Genomic DNA, 25744 nt, shown 5'->3' with positions numbered 1-25744 from the left:
CCAAGGTAGGCACATTTAGAATATTTCATCACCCATTTTTTTTATGTTTTGACATATCTTTTTTCCGTGTAAATCCACGCACAATCGGAGCAGTCCTTTTACCATGTTTTCCCATTTCTGGGGTTCATAGTGTATATTGCCGTGTAAGTCTATACGTTTTGGTTATGAGACCATTCAAAATCGCATCTCGTCCTGACCAGCAATCTACCAAAATCCCATCTGCTATATAACACGGTCTAGTGGTCAGGCCACGAGGGACAGTGGTCCATCCGCTGATACCATAAGTCAGCCACAATCTGCTTGCCTAATCCTCTCATATTGTTAAACATATCATACCTTATATGAGCTTAGCGAAGACTTCCGAAATCCCGGCGCGATATTGTGGTCAGGCGTGTTCTGAGACATGGGCTTCGGGCCGAAATTGACAGGGTGGAATCGCAAATGCAAATGAAAAGATTCTTTGCAAGGCACTGAAGTCAACTTTGTGTAACCTCGTCTCGATTGGAGGTAATTTTTCATTTTACGCCAATCACGCCATAACCGGGAGAGAATCAAACGATACATGTCAGCGGAGGTCTCTCAGGCCCTGTATCCGTCATATTTTCGTGATTATCAAGGACTGTGCTGCGCGGTATGCGGTAATTATATCACCATCTCATGATGAGCATACAAGAGTACGTGAAGTCTTCTGTTTATAAGCTCATTACTTCATCGCCGCACCATATTGGCAGAAACCACACCACAGACACCTCGTGAGTTCCATCTAGTACTGAACGTGGGCGAGATTTAGTTAATGATAGGGAAAACTGAGAGGCGGGATTCTCAACAAAACTGCATTTTCTTGGTACCAAATTACTTGAAAGAATCATGTTTTTATGGATTAACTTGAGAGAAAAGTTGTGGAAGTATTGAGTGACAGGTGAAAAGACAAGACGGTAGATCCTCACGTGGTGGCGCTTCTTTTCTAATTTCAAAAGAGACGCTCGGTGCACGAGTTGGGACTTTTAAAAACTGATAGCAAACGTTAGGCAGATCATTGTTTCATTTGGCTTTAATTAAGTTAACCAGGACATCACTTGGCTTTAAGTAAGTTAACCAGGACATTCGTGGTCAACATTTTTCTTGGAGGTACCATCGCTAGCTGAAGGACGTGTTCAATTCGGTATTTCGAGATAAATCGTACAGTTAAACAGCAATTGTACGGAACAAACGTGTGACACTTATACCAATGAAGGAAAGGACATTAGTAAGTTTTACTAAATATCATGTACATTTATGATAACTTGGTAATTTCGGAAACTCTTGAATGATCTCCTACTATTAGATTACTGGGTGTGGTTGCATAAACCTCATCCGAGTTTATCAGGGAAACTGCCACATGGTCAGTGGGACATCATATTACGAAGTGCATATCGTTGGAGTCTCTCGTTGGTACTACAATCATAGAAGCTGAGGATTTATTCAAACTTCGGAGTTAATCGGTAAGCATCACTAGTTTACTATGGTACTCAAAAAAAATATGTTAGTTTGAAACAGCTGAAAAAAGTCCTCTGTTGGTGAAAGCTTTTGTACGTTATTAAAAGGAAACTACATTATTTAGATGTTAGGCCGTGTCTTACTTGCGTCACTAAGTTTTTACAATCCGATTCCGGGAGCGATGACGCCTCATCCCTTAGCCAAAAAGTGTGCCTCCAGTTGACACGTCCACTATGATCACTGCATCTTTAGGCGAAAGCCCTTCCGCAATGACAGATTACAGATCTCAACTTTTTTCTTTATTAGCTTGGTTTTATGCTTTTTTCTGTGACATTCAGCCCGAGGCATTTAAGGGCTAGCTGACATGTTGAGCTCTAAGGCTATCACTGACTGATTTCGATAGTTAGCACTTTTTCAATGAATAACGACGTCATCAATTTTGTCATTGTAGTTTAGAGTGGATTGCAAGTTTTCGAGCACTTAGGCAATTTCTAGTTTGGAAAGTTGACGTTCTTCTGCTGCTGGTGATTGTCTAGGCCACTAACAAACACTGACTTATAATGTGTTTCAGTCAACGATTCCTGGGGAAGCATACATGCATGACTGGTCTTTCGAGAGCCCTGATCAATATTTGATGGCCTTATGCGCAATGACCTTGAAACAGCATCTCAAAATAGAATCCCTCGCTCACAAGAGAAAGCAAATTCCTCCGCACCAAGTCATTTGAAATCACACGTATGTCTGTACACACGGTGTAAATCGGATTTGGTCAGGTTCGTTTCCGACTCAATAGGGCCGTAGGATCATGCCGGTTATAATAAGGGACCCCCTGATTACAACGGGCATTCATTTCCCCTGGGTGATCACATCGCCTCTGATTTTGTAAGGTAATATTATCAGACACTCTAAAAGTCATCTGACCAGCTATCAATTGGTAGTTCACTGATACATCCGCCAGCTTGAGTCTTGCTGGTTTCATTAGGGTCTCATTACTGTATTGCTGGATGTGACCATTCAATCGCCATATTACTATCTCGTTACGGGGCTAGAGTCTGCTTCCAGCAAAGCGGTCTGTCGGATGTGAGACTCATGGACATGACACCGTAAGGGATTTGGGGTAGATATGAAAAGGAAAATCCCAATGAACCCCAACATAGGGATATTTCATCAAAATCGTTGGTGCCAGTGTCAGCAATGTAGACAGGAGATATTCATTACCAAAACCATATCTGTAATATTATGCAAATATCTCGTACTGCACGTAACTCTTTTTACCTCATCTCAAGGATTATTTGTTTCGACGGATGCGATGCCTGATTTGACTCACTATCGACTCAATCAATTAGTTCAGATGTCTTTTCTAGATACTTCAGCTGTCCACCAACCACGCTATGAGGTAATCTAGAATACTAAGTACGACTCGGGCCAAGTGAAGTGTTCCTTTGAAAGCATCTGCAGCGGGACATGCTCAGCGGAACCGATTTTCTATCCCCCCCCCACCCTATTTTTCAAGGCGTGGCACACACCTTTTAATAGCGAAGCGTGCACTGGCCAACTTGACTTGATGTTCTTAGTTCGTGGTACGGAGGTATTTTTCCTTGCAATGTGTGGACCATGACTCTGTCGACCGTTAATTAAAATGTCTCCCAACCCGACTTGAATGGTTTGGACGAGAATCAATTCATAAGTTTTACCTGGACTAATGCCGAATGTATTCTTGTACTCTGGTAATAAAAAGAATTGTTGCCCACCGTCGAAAATAGATAGACGATTAATTGACACTGTCAATTACTCACAATTCAACTAATGATGAGTCAACAAGCAGAGCTGATAAATCATCGCCCCAGGAATACTTAACGTGAGCACGGAGAAAAACAATAATTGCGCAAATTATTTTCCAGCAAGAAAGTGGGACGGAAGCCGTATTTTTCAACTTATTGTCTTAGTCGTTGCATGTCAAGGTAGATAGATGCGATATTACGTAAATTATGGACTTGGTCGTTTGCATGTCTTGGACTATCCTTAAAAATATCAAGTAGACTCCTGCGTGTTGTTAGTGCTAAGCATTCTAGGACGTTTCTTTCTGACTGAGTTATTCTCCTTTATAGGAAAGAAATCATTTATCCCCTGGGTTTACCGCCACAAAAAGGTAAGACTTAATGTTAGTTGCTTTTTCGAATTATTTCGTTGCGGTGCTCAAACTTTTTCACCGTTCGTGCTAATTTCATCAGCATGCTTCCCGAATTTTACCAAATTAGTGTACACTTGTGTAGTCACTCATAATGTCTGTTAATCTCGTGAATATTTCGCAGAGGTCATGAATAGCTTCAATGAGTATGTACGAGTTTGGTACTTCCACGAGAGAATGGGTCTAATCTACCACCGTCAGACTATATGTACCATAGATTTGCAATCTGGAGCGGAAATATACTAAACTTCAAGGAGAGAATGGTACTTCCATGAGAGAATGGGTCTAATCTACCACCGTCAGACTACCATAGATTTGCAATCTGGACCGGAAATATACTCAATATACTCAACTCAGTTGCCCCACATCGTATTAAAGAACGGGTGTCCTGCTGATCTCATCAATGCATCAACTGCAGTTCTCATCAATGCTCATCGACATTGTGTCTTTCCAGCTGCGTGGTTTTAGTTCCATGCTATTAACATAGACGTCACCGATGCAATTTCTTGATACCTGATACCAAAGCCAAAATGTTTCACTTTACAATGGACCACCAATTGCACCACTAAATGTAGTTTTCAACAATACATTAATTTGCTGACAAATTGGTTCTACTTCATACCTGCTAAGAAAGTTGTATAATCTATTGGTTATGAGGGACGGACGGAGATGGCCGATTTCTTTAAAACATACTTGGATCCTCCTGGGTCATGGTTAGCTATATAACCGAAAGTTCGTTAATAGGGAGGACTCTGTACCTGGATCAACTGTGACACAAACAAGGCTGGCAAGACGTCATAACGTGTCACATCGTGCTGTGATAAGACATTATTAAGGTGGCTCTCTGCACGTCGGCAATTATGGCAAAATAACGAGAGGAATGCATGCAATGTTAGGAAAAAACTTCGTAATTGTACTTAGGGATGATTGTGGAGTTGGTGAAGTTGGAACGGCAGTCCTTCAATGAGTTGTATGACACTCGAGGTGACAAACCGTTCTTATCTGATGTTTGAGCATCTCATTGGCGTAGTAAACCATACACATTGTTATGTTAGCTGCAGAATCAACGGCGTTCCGACACAGGCTAGACATTGGAGGAGCACAAGTTGAAAGATGTTAGTTCTGACGTCATTTAATTTCAAAAGTGTATCATGTTTAAGAAAAACATTTGCACCTAATAATCATGTATCCCATCAAATGTCGTCCTGTTTTGCCAAATACTACGTTTCAATCGGAAAATCATGCTCAAAGGAATACTTGAAGGACCATAAATTTGTTTTGAGAAAGCAATTTGCGACCTATTTTTTCACCCCACCGTGAACGTAAGCGATGAAGAACGAGTTCAACAGCATGTGACTGAGATGCCCTTAATTAGAGCCAATATCGCCGAGGGCCAAATTATTTTAACCACAGGAGAGTCACTCTCCTTGATCATGGAGTGTGATCAACTATACTTAGAAAGGCGTCCATTCTTTGCTACCAACCTCTTAAATGTGCTGCTAAAACCGCAGCCACTTGACAATCTAGATGTATAATCAGGAAGTCATTGAAAGGAGTGACCCTACTGGGAGACATAAAATTCAGACAGCAGAAAAGGCAGTCTCTGCCTGATGGCTTCCGCAACCGCTGCAGCCCTGTCGCTGGTTCTCCACGATCTCTATTTACTGACCGAAAAACCTTACACTGAAGTCAGTCTGCGAACCAAGCACGGCTAATACATCTCAGTTTGAATTAATTACTACTTTGTTTGCCGCAACAGGCAGACTATATGGAGTACAACGAAAGTGGTTTACTGGTAGAGTTTACGCAACATGCATACACACCGAGAAATGAAACCCATGACATCTTTAGCTTTGCAGACGGACGGCTGATTTTGATCCAACTGCTTTTAGGCTATAGTTGTCTGTCTCTCTAGTGGTGTAATATGCAATCCTCAAAAATTGAGGAATCTCTAAGTCTCGTACCTTCTCAAAGCTAGTATCCCCTAATCTGGACAAGCCAGAAAAATCTACGACATCATTGAAGAGCCAATACTGCCATTACCACCGATTGTAATGCTCTAGCACACGACACCGCTTCTTACTCGCTATTTGACTATCATTTGGCGGAATAACCTTTTAATTCTTACAAGATTTGTCTGAGAGGCCATTCCCGTTATTAGATGATGGCCGAAGTGCTGTAGCAGAGATAGTTGCAAAGGGTGGATGTCTGATGCGCATTATATCAACAATCTTTGTCAAGAACACGGTCATATATGTCAAGTAATGGATTATAGCACTCTCTGCATGGTTGCTAGAATAACTTAAATAGTGTCCTTGTATCCCCCCCCCCCCCCCCATATCTCAGTGTTCTCCAAGAGAAGACTGACGAACTAAGCTCTGACATTACAGTGGGGACACAGAGAGCTAGAGAAAAGCATCAATCACTTTGGTCCTCAAAATAATGAGGGGAACACATAGAAACGGAAACCGACGAGAACATTACATGGGTAAGCTGTATAAAGATCGCTCCGGAGAGAGCATGATAAATCCTACATAAGAAAACACCATGACTGAAAACATTCGCACGACTGGAAATATTTAAGCAATGACCGGGTCTTGCATGTAATTTCCTCATGTTAACAATTATGTAAGTCCAACAGGTACACGTACATAATAAATTCCAGGGCTACAGAGCTAAAAGAGCCATGTTGCCAATCACGTTTTGCACACCCCAGATGAGGCCAGAAATATCGACAAATATGCTTCTCTGTCGATGTTCAGAACAGAGCAGTATGATGAAAAAAAAGGATATTACATGATGATATGAAAGTAATAAGTCCTTTACTAATACAGGCGATCGATGCGACAAGAAATAACATCAAAGCAGTGGACACATTGTACCGGGCAAGTCGCTAAAAGGAAGATGAGATCCTCCAATTATCACGGCAAGAATAATAGGCTTGCCCAGGGATGCCTTTGTGGTTGTATGGGGGTGTGCTCACAGGGATTAGCTAGCGGTCAATTATCGTGGGGTGGAGATGAATTACCACCTTTGGAGTTGCTACCTGGTGAACTGACTGGACAATTTGGTGTGTTGGGAGTCTTTTGAGGCATTGTCATGTGTTATTTATTTGGTGGTGGTGTATCGTATTTGTATATAGTCAGGCATTTAGTCCATTGTTAAGGTAAGGTGGTACTATGGTAATGCATACCAAACCTTTGGTAAACTGCTCGGACAGAGAAATCTTTTGTCGATACATTTCCCAAGTACTCTTAAAGAAGCATGAGGCCAGTATCAACAACGTTATCAAGGGGGTAATCGAAATGCTTGCTTAGCCCCACATCAAACAGCCTTTCTTTCATCGTTGACCACAGCCCCTCACCAGTCAGGAGTCATGGCAGGTTACATCCACAACGCCTCAAGCTGTCAAATTCCCCATTCATTTACCAGCCCTTTTTTCTACACATCTGCAAACATTTCAAATGTAGTCTAACCAATCATACAGACAATTATTCCTGCTTGCTTAAATATTTCCTCTTATTCCTGCTGTATCATGAAAAGAACATGCTCTGAATAAAGTTCATTGTTGTAGCCATAGTTTAGCAAACAAACTTGTTGCGACTGAGGCTCTTCAGCTGGCGATTTCACGATGTCGTAAATACCTAAAACATAAAGCCGCGAGAAATTAGTGCTTGCTCTACTTTACCGAAGAACACTTACATGTACCATCTACTTTTCACTGCCGAAAGTCTTTATTAGTTTTGTTTGAACAGGATGTGACTGGTATTCCAACTTAGTATAACAATAGGGAAGCACATTGTCAATATTTCAGCCTATCCGTTCTCATTGTTAACAGTCTTACAGCCAACAGCAAAGTTTATCAAAGCATCTGAGAAGTGTTTTACCCCAAACTATAAACTTTCAAACGTTTTTGCGAAATATCTAGTATTTAAAGTGCTTTGTGAATCGGCTTAAAACTTTGTTGTCGGAGAAGTGAAATGAACGTTCATTGAACGAACGTCACATAGAAGCCAGAACAATTGCAAAACCTGTTTATTATCTTGTAGGACAAAGAATTGAAATTATAAAACGGAACTGTTATCAACAGTATAGTCCACAAGAGGATGTACATAAAAACAGAAATAAGAGGATGTACATAAAAACAGAAATAAGAGGATGTACATAAAACAGAAATAAGAGGATGTACATAAAAACAGAAATAAGAGGATGTACATAAAAACAGAAATAATACTAGAATAACATCAGAAATCCCAAAGTATGTCGATTGCTTATAGTTATGAGACTTTCAAAAACGTACATCACAACTATCCCACTTTTCTACAGAATATTTAACTTGCATGACTAATGCAGATAACGCCAACATCTCAAAATATTGTGCCATATTATGGTAAAACTCAATAGCGTCTTTAAAGTGCTTGGAGTTATGCGCGGCATACAACTCTTTTGCACCACCTCAGCTACCCAAGAGTTAAATGTGTGGCGGCTGCAGTGAGGTGGGGGTTCTAAATCGCAAGTCTCGGATATGACAAGGGCAAGGATGTGCAAGTGATAGCTGGCTATAGAATATCAAAAGGCATTGGCTTGAGGCTATTGCAAGCTGAGGTCTGTAGCAGCAACACTATTCAGTAGAGAGGGGAAATGCCTTTGGCCATGCTGATGATCTATGACAATCTCGAAACAGGACCGAAATGACGGTGTCTTTGTTTCGAAACAAAAGCACTTGGATTATTTGCTACCATCCTCAAATATCATGGTCGGTTGTATGCTTCTACCCTCTCACACGTTAAACGTCTCCTTTTGGATTGAATGAAGCCATATCCTCAACAGGTCAGGCTGAGGCCAGTCTTCGGCAAAGGGTTGATGCATTCATATTTCAGCGTGTAAAAGATCTGATCCATTGTACATGAACCTGGTGCATACTGCAAAAATCTCATATCGCCCGGGCTTGTTAGTTTAACCGATTCGTAGATTCTTTTCCAAAAGTGTTATTTAAATCTAGTTTCAGGCCGTTCCTCAGTCTCTTAAAAGACTATTCTTTAGTACTTATTGTATACACGGACAGAAGGTGTCAGCGAAACCAGCTATCAACACAATTTCAGGTTACAGTATCTGCATTGCTTCATTCAGCGAAACAATAGCCCAAACCTCATGGCTCATATCATTCTTCTGAAAATAAAAACACTTTGTCCCAAGGGTTTTCCTCCGAGAAAATTGTATGGAACATCATACTTCCTCCGAGAATTGACTAAAAGTAAGAAAACAAGCGAACAAGATTCTTGGCATTGATTCCAGCTACTGAGTCCCCCTTGGGTTTATCTTTCGACATGCTAAGAAATGGAACATCAATTCCAATGTATTGCCTATCAATAGAATACATTAGAACATACTCGGTCCATTGACATTGCAACGCTACTGGCATACCAAGTTTTTCGTGGTTTTGGGTAAGTGGAAACAACGTTGAATGTAAACATCAATTCCGGGATGTTCTTTGTGGTTTACGTATTAAACAGTTTCAGCAAGAAGCCTTTTCCATTTTGGTGTTTGCTGATAATAGCGGAAATAAAGAAGTACTCGGCAAAATACCAAGGATGGGAACAGCTTCTGAATCTTTTGGGCAGCGTGGAATTTTAGGAGAGCGAAGGTTAGCATCCGGACAAAAGTTTGCAACTATAACTTGGTAGTCATCTCAACTCTAGTGTGTGGATCCGAGACATGGGCAATCACCCGGGTGGACGAGGGAAGACTACACACATTAGACACTCGCTGCTTCTGTAGGATCACATATCCGAGCCTAGGATAACCACATTTTTTCTAATACACGACGTGACTGCGCTGTGAAGTTATGCGACAATATCACCACAATACATTTCTAGAAACAACAAGAGTTCCAACGCTCAAGAAATATTTGTGAGCTTTTCCTGCAGAGGTTTTTCTCTCATTGACACTGTCAATGAGAGTGTATCCCGAAAATGCAAATGACCGCTAAACCTTTCAACTACACCAAGATGTCTGTTGTTTCTGATTGGATCACGCCCATGAGGTTCGAATTGACTTTATAACAACGGTGACTGGCAACGCTTTTTTCCCCAGTACCAATTGATGTCTATTGGTGTGGTGTTTTTAATAGTCACGTCCTATTTCTACAGTTCCACTGATAGAATCATGTCCAATAGGAAGTCATGTTCAGAACCTTGATAAATCTATAATTCTCTAAGATGCTTCAAAGATAAAAGGTCGCAGGGTGATTCTTTACACCTCATTTTGTATTCAGCTTGTTTTCTCTTGTTATCAACAAGACATGATGAGAACATGGGTAAGCTGGCACCAATGCAAGTCTAACCTGATGTTTTTGCTGAGACCAGACGGCAATACATTCTTCTTGAAAACAATTTTTTCAAAATGTAACACAGGCTTCTTGGAACCAGCTACAAAGAACAATACAATTAAAACAATGCATGTACCTAAAAACCAAAATCTATTCTTTATTGTACATGTACAATGTATACATGTATGTTTTATTTGTAAGTCAATAGGTTCCAAAAAGAATAATTTTGCTACACCGAGAGCTATATAGCGTCGTACAGCTTTCAAACGTTATTTTGCGGGGCTTTATCTTATTTTAACAAGAACATTGCTTTCCCGTATTTGGTTGAATGACGTATACAACGTGGGATTTACTGTACTATAGTTTTGTTATTTTGCAGTGCGCTTATCATTTTGGCAATTATACTTTACTTTCTCAACTACATGTATCAGCATGTTCCTGACTAGTATACAACAATTACATCTGTTTCCTACTGCTAAATGGTAACCACAGGGATGTCACAATTAGAGTAACAAGATTAATGACAGTGGGCACTAGGGTTGAGAATGCCAATATCATGAGTAATGACTTTATGTTTCCAATGCTTGCGGTCTGAGAATTTCCTAAAGGGAAGGCTGTATCGGGCCCTAAATAACTTGACCTCTCGAAAGACGCTGGTCACTACTTAAGTAACATCTTTATAACATCACGTGCATAACACCGAAGGAAGGATACATCTGCAACGGCTAGACGTGCCAATTTTGGAAAAACTCATTTCTCGAGGGCGAAAAGAAGTTTTCTCTTATTTCCGAACACGGTTGATGAACTAAAAACAGCGTAAGTATCGGGCATGTCAGGTAACTAATTCATTATAGAGGCAAGGTACCAATTTCTTCCGATTTTGAGGAGGCCCTTCATTACAGGAGTAAATGTACTGTTCTGTTAAAGTATCCGTTCATATCATTCTTGTGAAATAGCCCTTTTACAGGTATCCGTTCATATCATTCTAGTGAAATAGCCCTATTACAGGCATCCGTTCACATCATTCTAGTGAAATAGCCCTATTACAGGTATCCGTTCATATCATTCTAGTGATAGCTCTATTACAGGTATCCGTTCATATCATTCTAGTGAAATAGCCCTATTACAGGTATCCGTTCATATCATTCTAGTGAAATAGCCCTATTACAGGTATCCGTTCATATCATTCTAGTGAAATAGCCCTATTACAGGTATCCGTTCATATCATTCTAGTGAAATAGCCCTATTACAGGTATCCATTCATATCATTCTAGTGAAATAGCCCTATTACAGGTATCCGTTCATATCATTCTAGTGAAATAGCCCTATTACAGGTAAAGTATGTTAAGTCATATTATTCTGAAATAACCATTTTTAGGAGACAAGAGTATTGTTCATCATTCTGAAGTCATATCAGAAAGAGTCAAAACATCAACATCACAATCTGAAATAGCCTACCATTGGTAATGTATCAGTCTAAATCATCTTATTATGAATTGGCCCGAAAAGAGTACCAAATGATCTTATTATAAAATCTTCATTATGGACAAAGCCCATTATGGACAAAGAGACAAAGCATCAAGTCATCAAGTCCTGTACAGCTTTTTAAGATAAAAATATTAACACATATAAAATGCTCCAAAAGCGCCACTTACAAAATGCTAAAATCATCTCATTCCGAAAAAGCCTCAGGAGTCACCAGTTCATCGGATAGAAAAATCTCATTAAAAATAGCCTCATATGTGTCGAACTACCGATTTCTGATTACTGTATCTCACTCTGAATCGAACATAAAGAGTAAAAGTAACGGTTTTTGTGAGATCCACTCTTTTTGTGATCATGGCAGTGCAAGTGTTAAATATCTCACCCACACAGTGCAATATGATCCAAGTACAATTAATGAAACTTATTAGTCGTGTCCTAATTACATTCCTCCACCGTTAGCTTCGGAGCTATCTAACGAGCAGGTGGCTAATTGTCATCTGCTATCTTATCAGCTGTAATTATCATCTCCAGACGTATGTAACTCTGGTAATAACTTTCTCGACAGGTACTCGTTTTTCCACCCTTTCAGACAAGCTACCCCCTAATTAACCGAAGGCCTACTGCAATTAGCATCGGGATGCCATCCTCCAGGATCATGATTTAGTAAGAGCTGGGCAGATGATTGGTGTATGGAATGGTGTTACCTAAAATGCGCTCAAAATGTGTGGATCGTTTTGAACGCTCGCTGTGACAACAGAAATGAAAAGCATAGCAGGTCCAGTCCAATCAACTCACTTTGTAAGAGGACAAACATCACGGGTTCAAATATACACTAAAACGACGGCATGTCTCACACATTAAATCTCCCATATCCTCATCATTGCAACTTTAAAGCCAATGGGTATCAATTTTCTATAATGACATCATGACAAAAAGAAAGGAGATATCCTCATATTGAGCATTTGGGTTCTCTGATAATAACTCTTTGGAAAACCTAAAAGCATGTAGTCAATATCATTGAAGACCGCAGAAAATGTGAAACGATGATTTGTAAACCCTTTGTACGGAAGGTTTAATTAGATAGGATAGCGCTTTACATTTTTTAATTGATACTTTGAAATGTATTCGATATCACATCAGTTTTTTACAGACCATCGAATAAACGGCCATATGATAAAATGACTGGATGATATTTGCCTGGCATGACGATATTGCTTTTATTATTATTATTATGTCTTTTTCAGAATGTTGAGATTTCCCACCCAATGTGCCCTTTACTCTGCAGTAATGTGATGGGTAATGGTTTCCAATATGTTGAGCTCGTAAGTGTTTGGGTGTTAAAAAACAGGCGGTTGTCTGAAATAAAGTAATTATTGGCAATTTTGCCGTACTTTGAAGGTAAGCTTAGCCCGCTGATGGAAATGTTCAATTTTCTAGCGACGGCATCTTGGTTCTGCCTAAGGGAATTATAAGTTGTTGTCAAAACTGCATAGTGATGGAAAATAGGAAGCTTGGAGTAATGCATTCAATGTATACATGTATATCATTGAACTTTTAAGTCTGGTGAAGGAAAATCTCTGATGCTCTTTAAATGGGCCGCAATCATAGTCATCTTGTTTTGTTTGTTGTGCTCATTTGTTTTTATGCACCAGAAATATATCTACAAAAAAATAAGAATATTTCTATTGCTGGTGGATGTTTTGTTCTGCATCTCAACTCAAAAGTATAAGTACTTATCGCTTCTCATTCCCAAAGCTCCTCTTGTAATGCCATTCGGGAAAAAAGGCACAGGATTTTTTGAAAAAGACAAAGAAATATCTTGACAGAGCTATATAACACCATGGAAGTGCCTAATAAACCGAATTTATGCGAGAACCTATCCGGTATTTATTCTTTCTGACACATCTCGGCACCTGAAGCTATATCCTCCAACGCTAAATGGTACTTCAGGGTTATCTTGAGTGAATAAAACATGAGTCACCGTAAGAAGAAATACACATGTAGCCTAAATCAGGAGAAAAAGTTTATGAATTTTGCACTCAAGAGACCAAATAAGCCAGTCTTGCAGAAGAACTCGGCGAGTACAAAAACTTTGGACAGTGTCTTCCATTAAAGAGGAGGAGTTTTGTCAATATTTTTATGCATGCGTGACAGGGCTGTAAAGTTTTGGAGGGTTCTTATACCGAGTCTGGTTATGGTTGCAACCTGGTAAAAAGAAAATAAATGAGGTGTCATCGTAACGTACAGTTTTGTAAGCTCAGGTGTCTACAATTTTCTTCGTCAAAGAAGAAATAAGAACCAAATAACAGTGGAAACAATGGTTTTAACACACTTTTCATACATAGTGATGACTGTTTCGGGCAATATACGCTATCACTATTATGGTAGTGATGGTGCCTCACATTGAATTCTACAAAACCTTTCCTTCGGTAGAACTTTGCCTTGAACGTGTAAATGCCACAAGATGATCTCGGGGTTCGAAATGATCATTTTCTAAGCACGGTACAACAGCTAGCTACAGAGGGGAACATACTGCCCCATCCCTTATACTCATGTGATACTATCAGGACACAAAGCTGTCAAGACTATTGTGCACAAATTAAGTTGTATCATTGACTGATAGCTCTGTTACCCACTTATTTAACCTAAGCTCATAATCTTCCCACAAACGATAGTCAAAGTCGGACTTGAGCTCCCAAAATTGACAACTGATGCCTTGATAACCACATCACGGGATACTGCTGTGCTGTGATTACAACAAAAGAATTGCCAATCAGTTCTTGGTTATCTTTCTTGTTTGGAAAGCTCACGTGAGATAGACAAAGCCGCTCATTTGCTATTCGCCATGATGAATGTTCCTAATACCATTTCCATAATGCGACACGTAATTAAAAATGCTGACGTGAGACAGCAAACACTTGCAATGGTTGCAATATTGATTGCAATGCTGTTTTTGAATAAATCGGAACCTTTTCGATCACTTAAAGACACTTTCCTTTATCACACTGCATGAGCTGCCCTTCTCGCCTTGTAAGTGCAATATAGTTACTTTACACTGTGATAAAACATTTCGTGCAATGTTCCTAAATTATCCTAAACCGCTAACTATCAACTTACCGTACAGAAAAATCTCCTCTGTTGAACATGTTTTAAAGATGAATAGAGTCACATTCTACCCCTTTCTACCTCAAACAATTTTCTTGTATTTGTTAAAGTACAAGAATTTCGAAACGAAACAACAAAATTATTACTCTGCCATAATTATCTAGATAATACTGAAATTTCGTCTCTGACTGGGCAGGCCTTACATTGGCGAATGAAAGGAATGTTTTCATTTTGTGTAGTTAGTATTTCATTTTGATGATGATATCGGCACGAAATAAGATTATACCTTACCATCACACGGCGAGCAGCTAAAGACCAGTTCCCACAAATAACTTGACATTTATCTGCCATGAGCTTCTTAACTTACCAAACAAAGATATTCATCAAAACACGATACAAGAAAATCAATGAGCATCAACAGATGATAAGATGTGATTGGCCGGCTTCCTGAAAACAATTGAGACAATCAACACTGGGTCAGAGGACTATGGGGAAGGTCATGTGCGATTCCGTTACCATTAGGACGACTCCCTCATTTCCTATTCATCTGATCTAAGCCCCTTAGCTAGTTCCGAAAATATGTCATAATCTCCTGGGAATATGATTGCTATATTTCTGCCCAAGGTTAATGATTTCTGTCCTCCCAAAATAACTGTGCCTGACATGATTAACTCGTGGTTCAGGATGAGATCACCTTTGCTAAATCCGTCTGAGCAGTCTTAGCTTAAAACTGACTAGTACTGCGACTGGGTCTATGTCCACCTGGCACCGGACTGCATTTGTAGCATAAGATCTTCTTGACCAATTTCCCCAAACACTTTGGCTTCCATCCATGCTTTTCGAAAGTGACAGGAAGAGGAAGTATGTGAATAGCAATGCACGGCCTGATAACGTATAAAGTAGAAACTCTTCATGTCCTTCTGAAGAGAATACTCGATACCGCCATCATATCGGAATTCCCGAGACTGGATAGTCATGGTGCAATGCGACACAAATAACGATTCGTTTTGCATTAAAATTCAGAGCTGTTGGCGGTGATTTCATGAGGTTTCAGATTTAGGTTAATTTGATCGGGAGCGGTGAGCTTTATCATGGATTTTCCTTACGAGGAAATTCAGAAGGCTTGAAACAGCAAGTACAGAAGCAAATTCAGATATTTCCAGTCTTTTGTCTGAGAGCTTAATGGAAAATAACCTCCTTTTATCAAATCCCAGAACTGTACACAAGACAGTGCTTATGGATGTGGGAGTCTCCCCTTCTACCATTGATTGCAATACTGCTAAGCTCCGAGACATGCCTTTCAATCACAATAACCTAGTGGGGGAAACCAACCCGATGATTTCCTCAAGAGAATTATTTGAGCATATTATAGCCTGAACTCTGATATTATGGAGCAATTCTTTTGGATGATCAGAACGACAATGGAAACGAGGATAATTGTAGTTGCGGCCTCTGACAAACTATTCTAATTGAAAGCTCTGGTGGCATTCAGTTGTTGTCGATCTTCATTTGATCGAACTCAGAAAGATCAGACTACATTTCAAGATAATTTGCTGTGATCATTGTTCTTTGTAACTGATGACCTTTGTATCAATGGCTGCTAATTGACAGCGGCACCATAATCATCATCTTTTCCCAAAAGATAAAGCGCATATGATTTCTTGCTAGAATTCTTTATTACCAACGTCATGAATTACTAGATTGAAGAAAGAAGTTAAAACTCGTTTGTAACCCTTTAGAAACTTTAAATGCAACAGAATTACGGCGCTTTTCACTGAATCTCTTTTGATGGCAGTTCTAAAACGTTATTTCATTTTTGTTTGGAGTAAAAAACCGTGTTCTTTCATAAGGCAAACATGTGAGAGTGATAAATGTGAAAATATCAGCATTCTCATCATGTCCAAGCTTTAAAAAGGAAATGGGGGTGTCCTAACGAACTGCGGTAATGGCAGGTCAGATTTGGTGCAAATTGCTCATGTCAGCACTAAATCAAACGTGATGGCATCGCTGATTGCGGTGTCTTTTCCTGTTAGGAGTTTGCAAAGAATCTCAGAGATTAGAACTCGGTGGTTTCTTGTGTATTTTCTTTGTAGCATTGTTAGCTGATACGATGGAGACCTAGTTTCTACCTATAAATCTAAAAAAATTGTCGTCAATATGAGGACTGAATCTACCCGCATTAATAAAATAATATAAAACAAATGTCAGGATGACAATAAGTTACCTCGTTTCCTAGCCAGAACATCGACGAGATCATTGACTGCAGTTTCATTTCCAGAAAGATTTATTTCCAGAAAGATTAAGAAAGAGCCCAGCAAGTTTTATTTTACAAAACTCTCATGTTTTGAAATATGGTGATGTGTCCAAGAGCGATGACAGTTTAATAGAATTTTAGAATTTTGATACACGGGAAGTAGCTTCCCAGGTCGAAGAGTCCGATACGCCTCTACAATCGTTACCAGAATTGTATGAGATTTTGTTGGCTTAAATCATAAAAAGAATCGATCTTACAAAAATGTTCACAAGTTTCTCCTCAGATTTTTGATATATTTTAGCTATGAATCAATCCAACAAGTCTTCTAAGACTCTTGTTGGTTTAGATCTTGACTAAAAATCGATCGTGGAGAATCGTGTAGAGAGTTTTAATGCACATTATAAGAAACTAGGAGTCTAAATATAATCTTATCTTTGATCTGGATTTGCATTGCTTTCAACTTTTCTTTCGTAAACTGATGACTGTATTAAAGTGAGACCGTGGCAATCATGTGATAGTTTAAATGAACATCTGTCCGCCTGGACTGTGTAACTATTCACACATACTGTATGTCATGTTCATCCTGGTAGAACTACAAGTCATTCTAGTTCAATCGGTGGCATCAACTGAGCAGAGAACTGGTATACGGTATCAAAATCACACTTCAAGATACTTCTTGTAACCTGCCATGCCGAATCGATCATAAACCACTATAGATAATATCGAGCCCATCTTGGGAAATTTGTGAGGTCAAAGTGTGCAAATTTTTTCTGATACGATCAAATGTTCGCTCTTCGCATTACGTGATGATAGGCTGCAACCATCTAAGTTTGTTTTATGGGTGAGCAAGAAAAAGCATACGGTCGATTTCCGCCGAGAACGCAGGCAGAATAAAGAAAGCAATTTCATTAAGATTTTACGGTTTGCATACGTATTTTTCCATGTGTCGTGATAATTTAGAGAATATAGACTGATGAACACCATTATTGTATGGTTACAAAGTTCCCGTGAAGACGACACTACATGTATTCTTCTAAATAGATAGACCTGAACGTGAACAATGTCAGCCGAAAGATTGTTTTAGTACACCTCAGAATTCCATACAGTCTCTTTGGATACTAAGCTCTGACTAGGGCGGCAGTAATTTTATTAATTCCTGAAATCCCATTTTCCTTTACACTGAAGCAGACGTTAAGTTATTTTGCTAACAATTGATCTGCAGTGTCTCATTGATGATTAGCTGCATTGAGTACTAGAATGATATATTATCCATATTTGGTCCGTTTAGCTGTCATGACCATGTGAGGATTACCAAAACCGCACAAGCTTAAAAATCAGATGGATTGCTGACATATACAAGAACAGTGCATCACATAGGTCAAATGTGGCTGTCAGAAAAAGCAGACCCCTGGTCTTAGGTCTGTAAGACTGCTAAAGCCGCTTGCTGAAGATCAGCGATCAGGGAATATAGTTCCATGGTCAACATGGCCACTGTGACTGTGTATATTAGGCAGAAGGCCGAAAGCAATGCTTTTTTTCTGATGTATTTTTCTAACAGAACTGGAGACAGGAGATAGGAGGTTACTGACGTATAAATCAACGCGGTATCTCAAATATCAATTACTACATGCGTAGAGCATGAATTTGGCAATCTCAAAATGCTTAAGCATTGCGCCGATCTTTCCTTAGTCGACCACTGTTTGTGAACCACATATACATGTACAAGCATCACATTGGATTGTTTCAAGAACAACCCAAATGGAAGTGACTCCACTCGCCTTCTCTCCCATGCTTAATCCAGAACACCTGTCCAATTCCCCTGGGATAAAATACAAACCACTTATTTCCTAACTGATCCAGGAACAAATCCCGACAAACGGGGAATATGATAATTTCGTTTACCATTCTCATTCCCTATAGAATTCAGTAACGAATTTAGTATCCTCTTTCTCCATGATTTCTGTGCAAATAGGATCAGATTGGATACAACCTTCAACGGCAAACATGATAATGGTATTTGTGGGGTAGTTACCCTAATCCTGTCTCCAAATGGGATGAGAGAGTACGTTCTTGTAATTCCCCCTTCATAGGAGCCTTCTCGGGCGAGGTGAATCCTTATGAATCAACTCCTCGAATTTGATTTACCGTGCGTGACAAGCAGACTGAACGATCTCCCTGACTGTAGCTTTCTAACAAGGCTACTAAAGGTCAAGTGCAAACTGTGTTTAATTTTCGTACCTTAGGGCAAAGCAGAGAAGTAAATTTCTAGCCTTGTGGATTTTTTAACCCAGATATTTTTTGCTTAAACAAAAACGCAAGTGCTATGTCTCTTTGCTGCGCTTCAAAGACAGCGGACTGGTACCTTCAAAGGAATCCCATCTATGAAGCTCATTTCAAAAATACTTGGCATAGCACTATTGGATTACCTGTACTGTATTACGTAGTTCTAAAGTCTATAGATTAGATTTTCTGGTGAATACGAACATAGTAATAAACTAAGAGAATTTGCATTACCTATATTTTGACTTCAGCGAATTCTAACATTATCGATTGTTGGCAACCGCGGGAATAGTTAGGGCAATGAATTCTAATGTACAGATGGTCCAAAAACTATCAATAATGATATATTTTATTCAACAAAAGCAAAACACAACATGACATTGACTGATCGTTTCTCATGCAATGTGGTCGACACTTCATCATTCATTGCACAATTTTAAAATAGTACATCAAATACTCTGGCCACTTCCCGCCGATATTAATCAAATTAATGGATAGACAGAGTGTGGCTGAAGTATGTTTTCATGTTAACTATTAAAGATAAGTCGATTTCAATGTGGCATTTTTGTAGGCACAGCAAAATGTGATGCGGAGATGAGATAAAATCTTGCATTTGAACAGTCTTTCAGATGTTTCTCAGCATGATACAATGCCATACTCACGTACCTTACAACTCTCAGTTTTTTAGATTCTGACAAGAAGCTTTTGCGATGGCACATCCGCATAGAGGTACTTAGTACTTTCCGACGTTAGCGGTGTTGGGAGTTTTTTTTCTAAATAAATCCAACATTGAACTATGTATTCTTTATAAGGTCAGAAGTCATGCAAAAGACAACCTTTGACTTTTCTCTGATTTTTTTGGTTGTTTTTACTTCTCATTGTTCGGTGCATTAATCCAGCACATAAGTTTTATGACGACATGAAAGACGGATTACGATGCAAAAACATGCTCCCTATCCAATACGATCTTATCACAGACCGGATTTAATAGTACTGAGGTGGCTTTTGCGGGGTAATTACTACTCAGGACATAGCATTATGTTCTTCTATAGAAGGACTGAAGATGTATTTTCTTTCCTGTATGGGACCTTCGCGTCCGTACTTCTTCCCATTAACTGATTGATATAACATTTCATGCCAAATACTCACAAGGAGACGTACGTTTCATGAAAGCATACAGTCGATCGTTGAAAATTTGAAATGGACTCAACTATAGATGCTCTAAAATGTCAATGAGGAAGGTCAAATATCAGAGCCTCTTGGATTCTTGCCCTGCGGCGGGTGGTTTAAGGAATATCTCAAAATAGATCGTTGTTTTTTTCCCACTTGCACAGTCACTTGGAATCGACCTTGAATGACACATTGTACCATTTTGGCGTATCACATGACCTTTTTGTGGTAACGTGTCACCTAAAGTATGTTTGTGCCGTTTGAATTTCTGCAAAATGGCCAATACTGTCGCTGTACATTGCATCCTCATATTACTCCATTATGACAAACAAATCCATTAACTGTAGATTGGAATAAAGTAATTTTACCTGGAAGTCACACATTCAGCAAAAACATACCGACACGATTAGTTTTATGTGTCTTTACTTTGAAAGATGTGCCATACTAAACCAGACGTTCTCTCTTATTCATAATCCTCCTCTATGGAGTCACCTCAGCATACTATTGTCACCGTACTTCTATTGACTGTATCATGGTGCAGTTAAGTCTAAACCCAAACAGGCTGCCTAGAAACCCATCTCGTTCATTCACTCTGCAGAAATCAATCGAAGTAATGGAATTATGGCGGCAGCTTCGAAAATTATATCTGACACACTATTGGAATATTGATCGGGCTAAGGTAAAAGGGATATTACCTTCAACCTCAAATAAAGATCCAATTTGCATCGTTTTTGTGAATAATCTCAATATATACTGGTACATGTCAAGATGGGAATGGGCTGAGAGATAATCTTGGCACTTTCTTTTGCTAATTTCAATGTGGGTTGACTTGAATTATACATTTACTGTACAGTCATCGGGGCAGATGGACCAGAAGCAAGGCTAGGGTCGTCGTGAATTGACATTTGTCAGGCTCAAATGCTCGAAATCCACGAATTAGGCTGGTAGAGTGACATCAGCTTTTGACAGACTTGGACCCGCGACCAAGATATTATGGAAAGTAGAAATCTAAAACTTTTCACATTTAACATTGATCAATATCGCATATCATTTATATGATGGTCCATCGACATTCACTTTGTTGCTGCGATTAAAAAGCAAATGATATTGCAATAAGAATTCCAATATCATACCAATAAGATGGCGTAGTGCCTTCCTGCAGTATGAAAAATGCACTTTCTGAATTTTCTTTCAGTGCTGTAAAAACTGAGTCGCTCAGTGTGCGCAAATGGTGAAATGAAAGGTGAAAAAAAATCTTTCTTGACAAGAGAGGGAAGGCAATGGATGGCTGCTGGAATGTAGGGAAAGTACTGAAGGTGCATAGCAGCCCCTCTCGCCGCGCAAGCCCTGTATTTCTAAATTAACCTGTTGTACATGCATTACCGCCTTTTTGGGACTCCCTGAATGAATATAAAATCAAAAATGGTTATTAATGTCTTGTGATTCCGCTTCTTTATTTCTACATAGCTATTCTGATGCACCTTTCCTCAGACGGATGACCTATTGCCGAACCACACATCGGATCACGGTGTTTATCGTTAAATATCAATTTTGTATTCCAGCCGAATACAAGTCCTTATTTATCTGGCTTGGTTACTGTGAGTCGTGGCGCCCAATTTGGACCTGCCTTGCATAAAGTGTCACAGGTGATTTAAAAGCTGTGTAGAACAGCATTAAGTTCTTTCAAAGTGTCATACTGTGTGTAGTACAATTACAGAGCAACTACAGCTGTACACTTTGATGATGTTCCAAATATGCCTTGCTGTTCTTGTAGGCACAGGCCCAACCCCTTCTGAGACATAGCATTCGATCATTAGGTTAAACATCTGGTCATGCTCATTCCTTGAAAATATCAATTTCTAGTTCATTAAAGTCTAGGAGTTATATACAATGAATACTGAGCCCTGGCTACTAAATAAGCAGTATATCTTCTCAGTCGATGATAAGTCTGTAGGCCCCAAATTAACATAACAATTCCTCAAATGTCATAGCTAATACCAACAGTGTGTACTTATACGGTACCGATCTCGTAGATTATTATCGAGACAAAATGATGGGCAGTGATAAAGCGGGATGTACACATTCAGAACACATTTCGCGGTGACATTATTATGGCTACTTTGAGCCAGCCCAGCGCTATTATCGATGCTTCAATATTGTAATATGACACTTTTGTGTATTCCAATGTCTCGGTGTCATCTAAATCAAGCTGTTTCAGAGGCGATTTTATTAACGATATGCGTGGCAGGTTGTTTGACCATAAATTTTGTCCCCCTTGGATCATCACAGTGTGGTAATGGAGGCGATGATGCCACGCAGTTACCGCGACAATCAGGAAATCTTTACCTAGATCAGTGGTACCCTTGTCCAAAATATCATATGTTCTAGATAAGGACGATGACATGCCTGACAGTGACACTTTCGGATTAGGCTTTGTTGAATCAACCTGGGCCAACTTTGTTCGTTAATGAAGACCATACAGTACCTGATCGACTATATCATAGCAACATGTCATTTCAAAATATCACTTTTTGTTTCATTTTTCGACGGGGGGGGGCATCGATAATCCTAATCAAGAGACAAAAATCTGTCATTTACGTCACTACATGGATCTGATCCAATTGAATACAACATTCAAAAATTGCGAATCACAAAAAATGTTTTCCTATCTAGTCCAAAATGTTAACAACAACCATACGAACGACCTAACCATTTTGATTGCCAGCCGTAATATTGGGTGATACGAATAAAGACTAGCAAATGCTTTTACTACGGTTTTGTACAGGAAGGCCTAGTGTAAATGTACATGGAGATTTAGATAAAAGCATTTGCTAGTCTTTATTCATATCACCCATTGTAAAGGCTCATAGTGTATATTGTAATCTAACTGTCATCAAGATAATGACAAGAACAATACTGTGTGACAAGATCTTGGATGGGGTGAAGTTACCTGTCAAGTCTACACTTAGGCCAGAGCTGAGATAAGGTTTGGCTACTATGATCAGAACCCTGGCTGCCGTGACAGAATTTTACTTACTTGATAAGAAGGTATCTGTCAGGTCTACAGTCTGTCGGTAAAGAATAAGGCAAACAATATGTTTTGTCATCGCCAGTGATACGTAAACAGTTTAGCAAAGGTGACACCACCGAAACCCATGAACTCGTCATTCGTTCAACGCCTACACACATGATACCTCAAAAACCACACTAGAACTTATCTACTGCTGAATAAATGACAACCTTTATTCTATCCTTCCTAAGAATCCCATTCAGTATTTATCACAACACTTGTGGGGTGAATTCGGTTTTCATGAATTTCAAATCACCTCATGGCGACATCTTCGCCAACTTTTATTGCCCTTTTGGGTAGAATAAAGCAATTCTTATGTATTGCATTACATGTAATGGTTAATGTGTGGCATTACATAGTTAATGGCCATAACATTTTAGCCAAGGTTTTTTTTACAAAGTTTTGATATACAGTAAAACTCCTAAACCCACTACATCCTTTTAATTGTTTTATCAAATATTCTTGAGGCACTGAATATTTACATTCAAACAGTTGTAATCGACCTTGAAGGCTAGGTCTAAGTGGGGTAGGCCTGTTAGTTGTTGCCATATACACTTCGCTGTTTAGGCTGTGTCAGTTTGTTGACAGTGCAAAAAATGTCGATGTCGAATGATGGGCGATGTCCAGAAAGAAATGTCACAAGCAATAACGATTTATCAACCTTCCTTACCGGGAAATGGAAGACCCATTAAAGGATTTGCCAGTAAGCTGTTTCCCCTTTCGACAATCAAGTAAGGTCCACCACACCAGGTGAGAACCCATTTTGATATGCGGTCGCTGTCACACCCGTCCAACCCTGAGTGATAATCTCATGTGTCAAATATGGTCTGCTGGGTCTCCAATAATGTGGGTTCACATATGTTCTACATTTTTTTCTGTTGTGTTCTGTCACCGCTTATCCAAGACGATAGGGATTGGAGGCATTCTATCAAAAATCCGGTACTCTCTAAAAAGGTTTTGTTTTGTTTTGTTATGTTTTTTTCTGATGTGTCTGCTGACCATGTTACTTAATGGTAGAAAAAGCAAACTCTTGGTTACTGAATTCAGAAAAAAGAAGTTGAATCTTCGAGATGACTTTGAATTTACTCTTAGCTTTTATGAAAAAGCTCCAGTATCAGGTCACAGCTTTGACCTGTAACCATGTTATTTAGCAAGGAGATTGGGTGTAGATGAAACCGCTAACCTTGAAAAAATATTGAGTCAAACAAAATAATTGGTTTGATCGTGCTAGCAGATGCGACACCATGCCTTTATGGCAATTGGTCATAAAAAACTGAAATAAATGATTGGACTGCTTCTGAAAATGTGTAACGTTTGCCACAGGGCGACATCTTGAATCTTAAAAGGCGTGATTAGACTCCGACAGAGTCGCAAGCACGTAAAGTGCATTGTACACACATTGCGCTTTATAATCGAATTTCTGGATCAATCAATTTTGATGATCCTTCAATTTTTGTCATAAGGGACAGAAATAAACTCTAATAAAACATATTTCAGATTTCTTTTCTTTCCTTCCATGCATTGGATCTTTAAATGCTTATTCTGTTTGCTGAGATCTCGCTTACTTGCATCATGTGATCAATCAAGATGGCTTCAAATCAGTAGACACACCTCACCTTTTAAGTTGTGCCATGATGTATAATTTGTTGAGTTGTCAGGAGGCAACTGCCATGCGATTCATCAGCTGCGGTACTCCCCATAAGTCACTGGATCAGAAATCAGGAACTGAACATCTTCTAAGACTCAATAGCAGCAACAGCCTATAGCGAGGATCGGCAAAGCCTCAGTATGCTATTATAACAGCGTTCGTACGCGGAATCGGTTGCTTTCGTTCCGAGATTGTGAGCGATTCGTTTAACGTGTGTTATATGACATTGTCCATTGCATTGTCAGACATGGACTGGACACTGACTGATGGATGTATACAATAGGTACAGGAGATGGATAAATCCATAGAAAATAAACTGTTTTGCTCTTGTTAAGGAAAGACACTTGTAAACTTGGATAGGTGTTAACTGGAACAGAATGCAAAGGTAAGAGAAGTCTGTGAATATGTTTTAGTTTTCTTCTTAAGAGTTTGGCTAGTACCGTTTAGGAAGCTGTTACCTTGATATGGGCAGACACAAACATATTTGCTGTAAAACGAAAAATAACTTTAGAATTTGACTTCTTTAAAATCACTCAATTAAACAAAGATGATGCTGATAAAGCAAGGTATTGACTTTAAAGTATGTTGAAATAAGTGGGTGATTTTATGATATAAGACATTTTTACAACACGTCTTCGCCTTTAAAGGTCTATCTTACAATGTTCGTGTTGTATATATTTTAATCTAACTCGATATACTTTTTTTTAAGTAATATAGTTAAAGATTGTTGGTTACCTTCA

At 39.2% G+C, this 25744-nt stretch overlaps 2 protein-coding genes across 6 annotated transcripts in view; one reads left to right on the top strand and one right to left on the bottom strand.

Annotated features, from left to right (window-relative positions):
* The window catches only part of LOC135488941 (sodium- and chloride-dependent glycine transporter 1-like), a 234830-nt gene that overhangs the window by 74790 nt on the left and 134296 nt on the right, over positions 1-25744 (bottom strand). The gene's annotated exons all lie outside the window — the stretch shown is intronic.
* The window catches only part of LOC135488942 (G-protein coupled receptor dmsr-1-like), a 156593-nt gene that overhangs the window by 14101 nt on the left and 116748 nt on the right, over positions 1-25744 (top strand). For 2 of the 5 annotated variants that reach the window (XM_064773930.1, XM_064773931.1), the window contains exon 2: positions 3585-3625. The exons of 1 other annotated variant lie outside the window; for it this stretch is intronic. The gene's annotated coding sequence lies outside the window, so the exon portion shown is untranslated. Of the gene's footprint in view, positions 1-3584; positions 3626-25065; positions 25390-25744 lie in introns of those variants that run through there. 2 more of the 5 variants (XM_064773936.1, XM_064773929.1) reach the window with 2 other exon arrangements.

This window comes from Lineus longissimus, chromosome 6, assembly GCF_910592395.1.
Source record: "Lineus longissimus chromosome 6, tnLinLong1.2, whole genome shotgun sequence".
In the NCBI taxonomy this organism is placed as follows: Eukaryota; Metazoa; Nemertea; class Pilidiophora; order Heteronemertea; family Lineidae; genus Lineus; species Lineus longissimus.
This window is presented reverse-complemented; position numbering and strand designations above follow the sequence as displayed.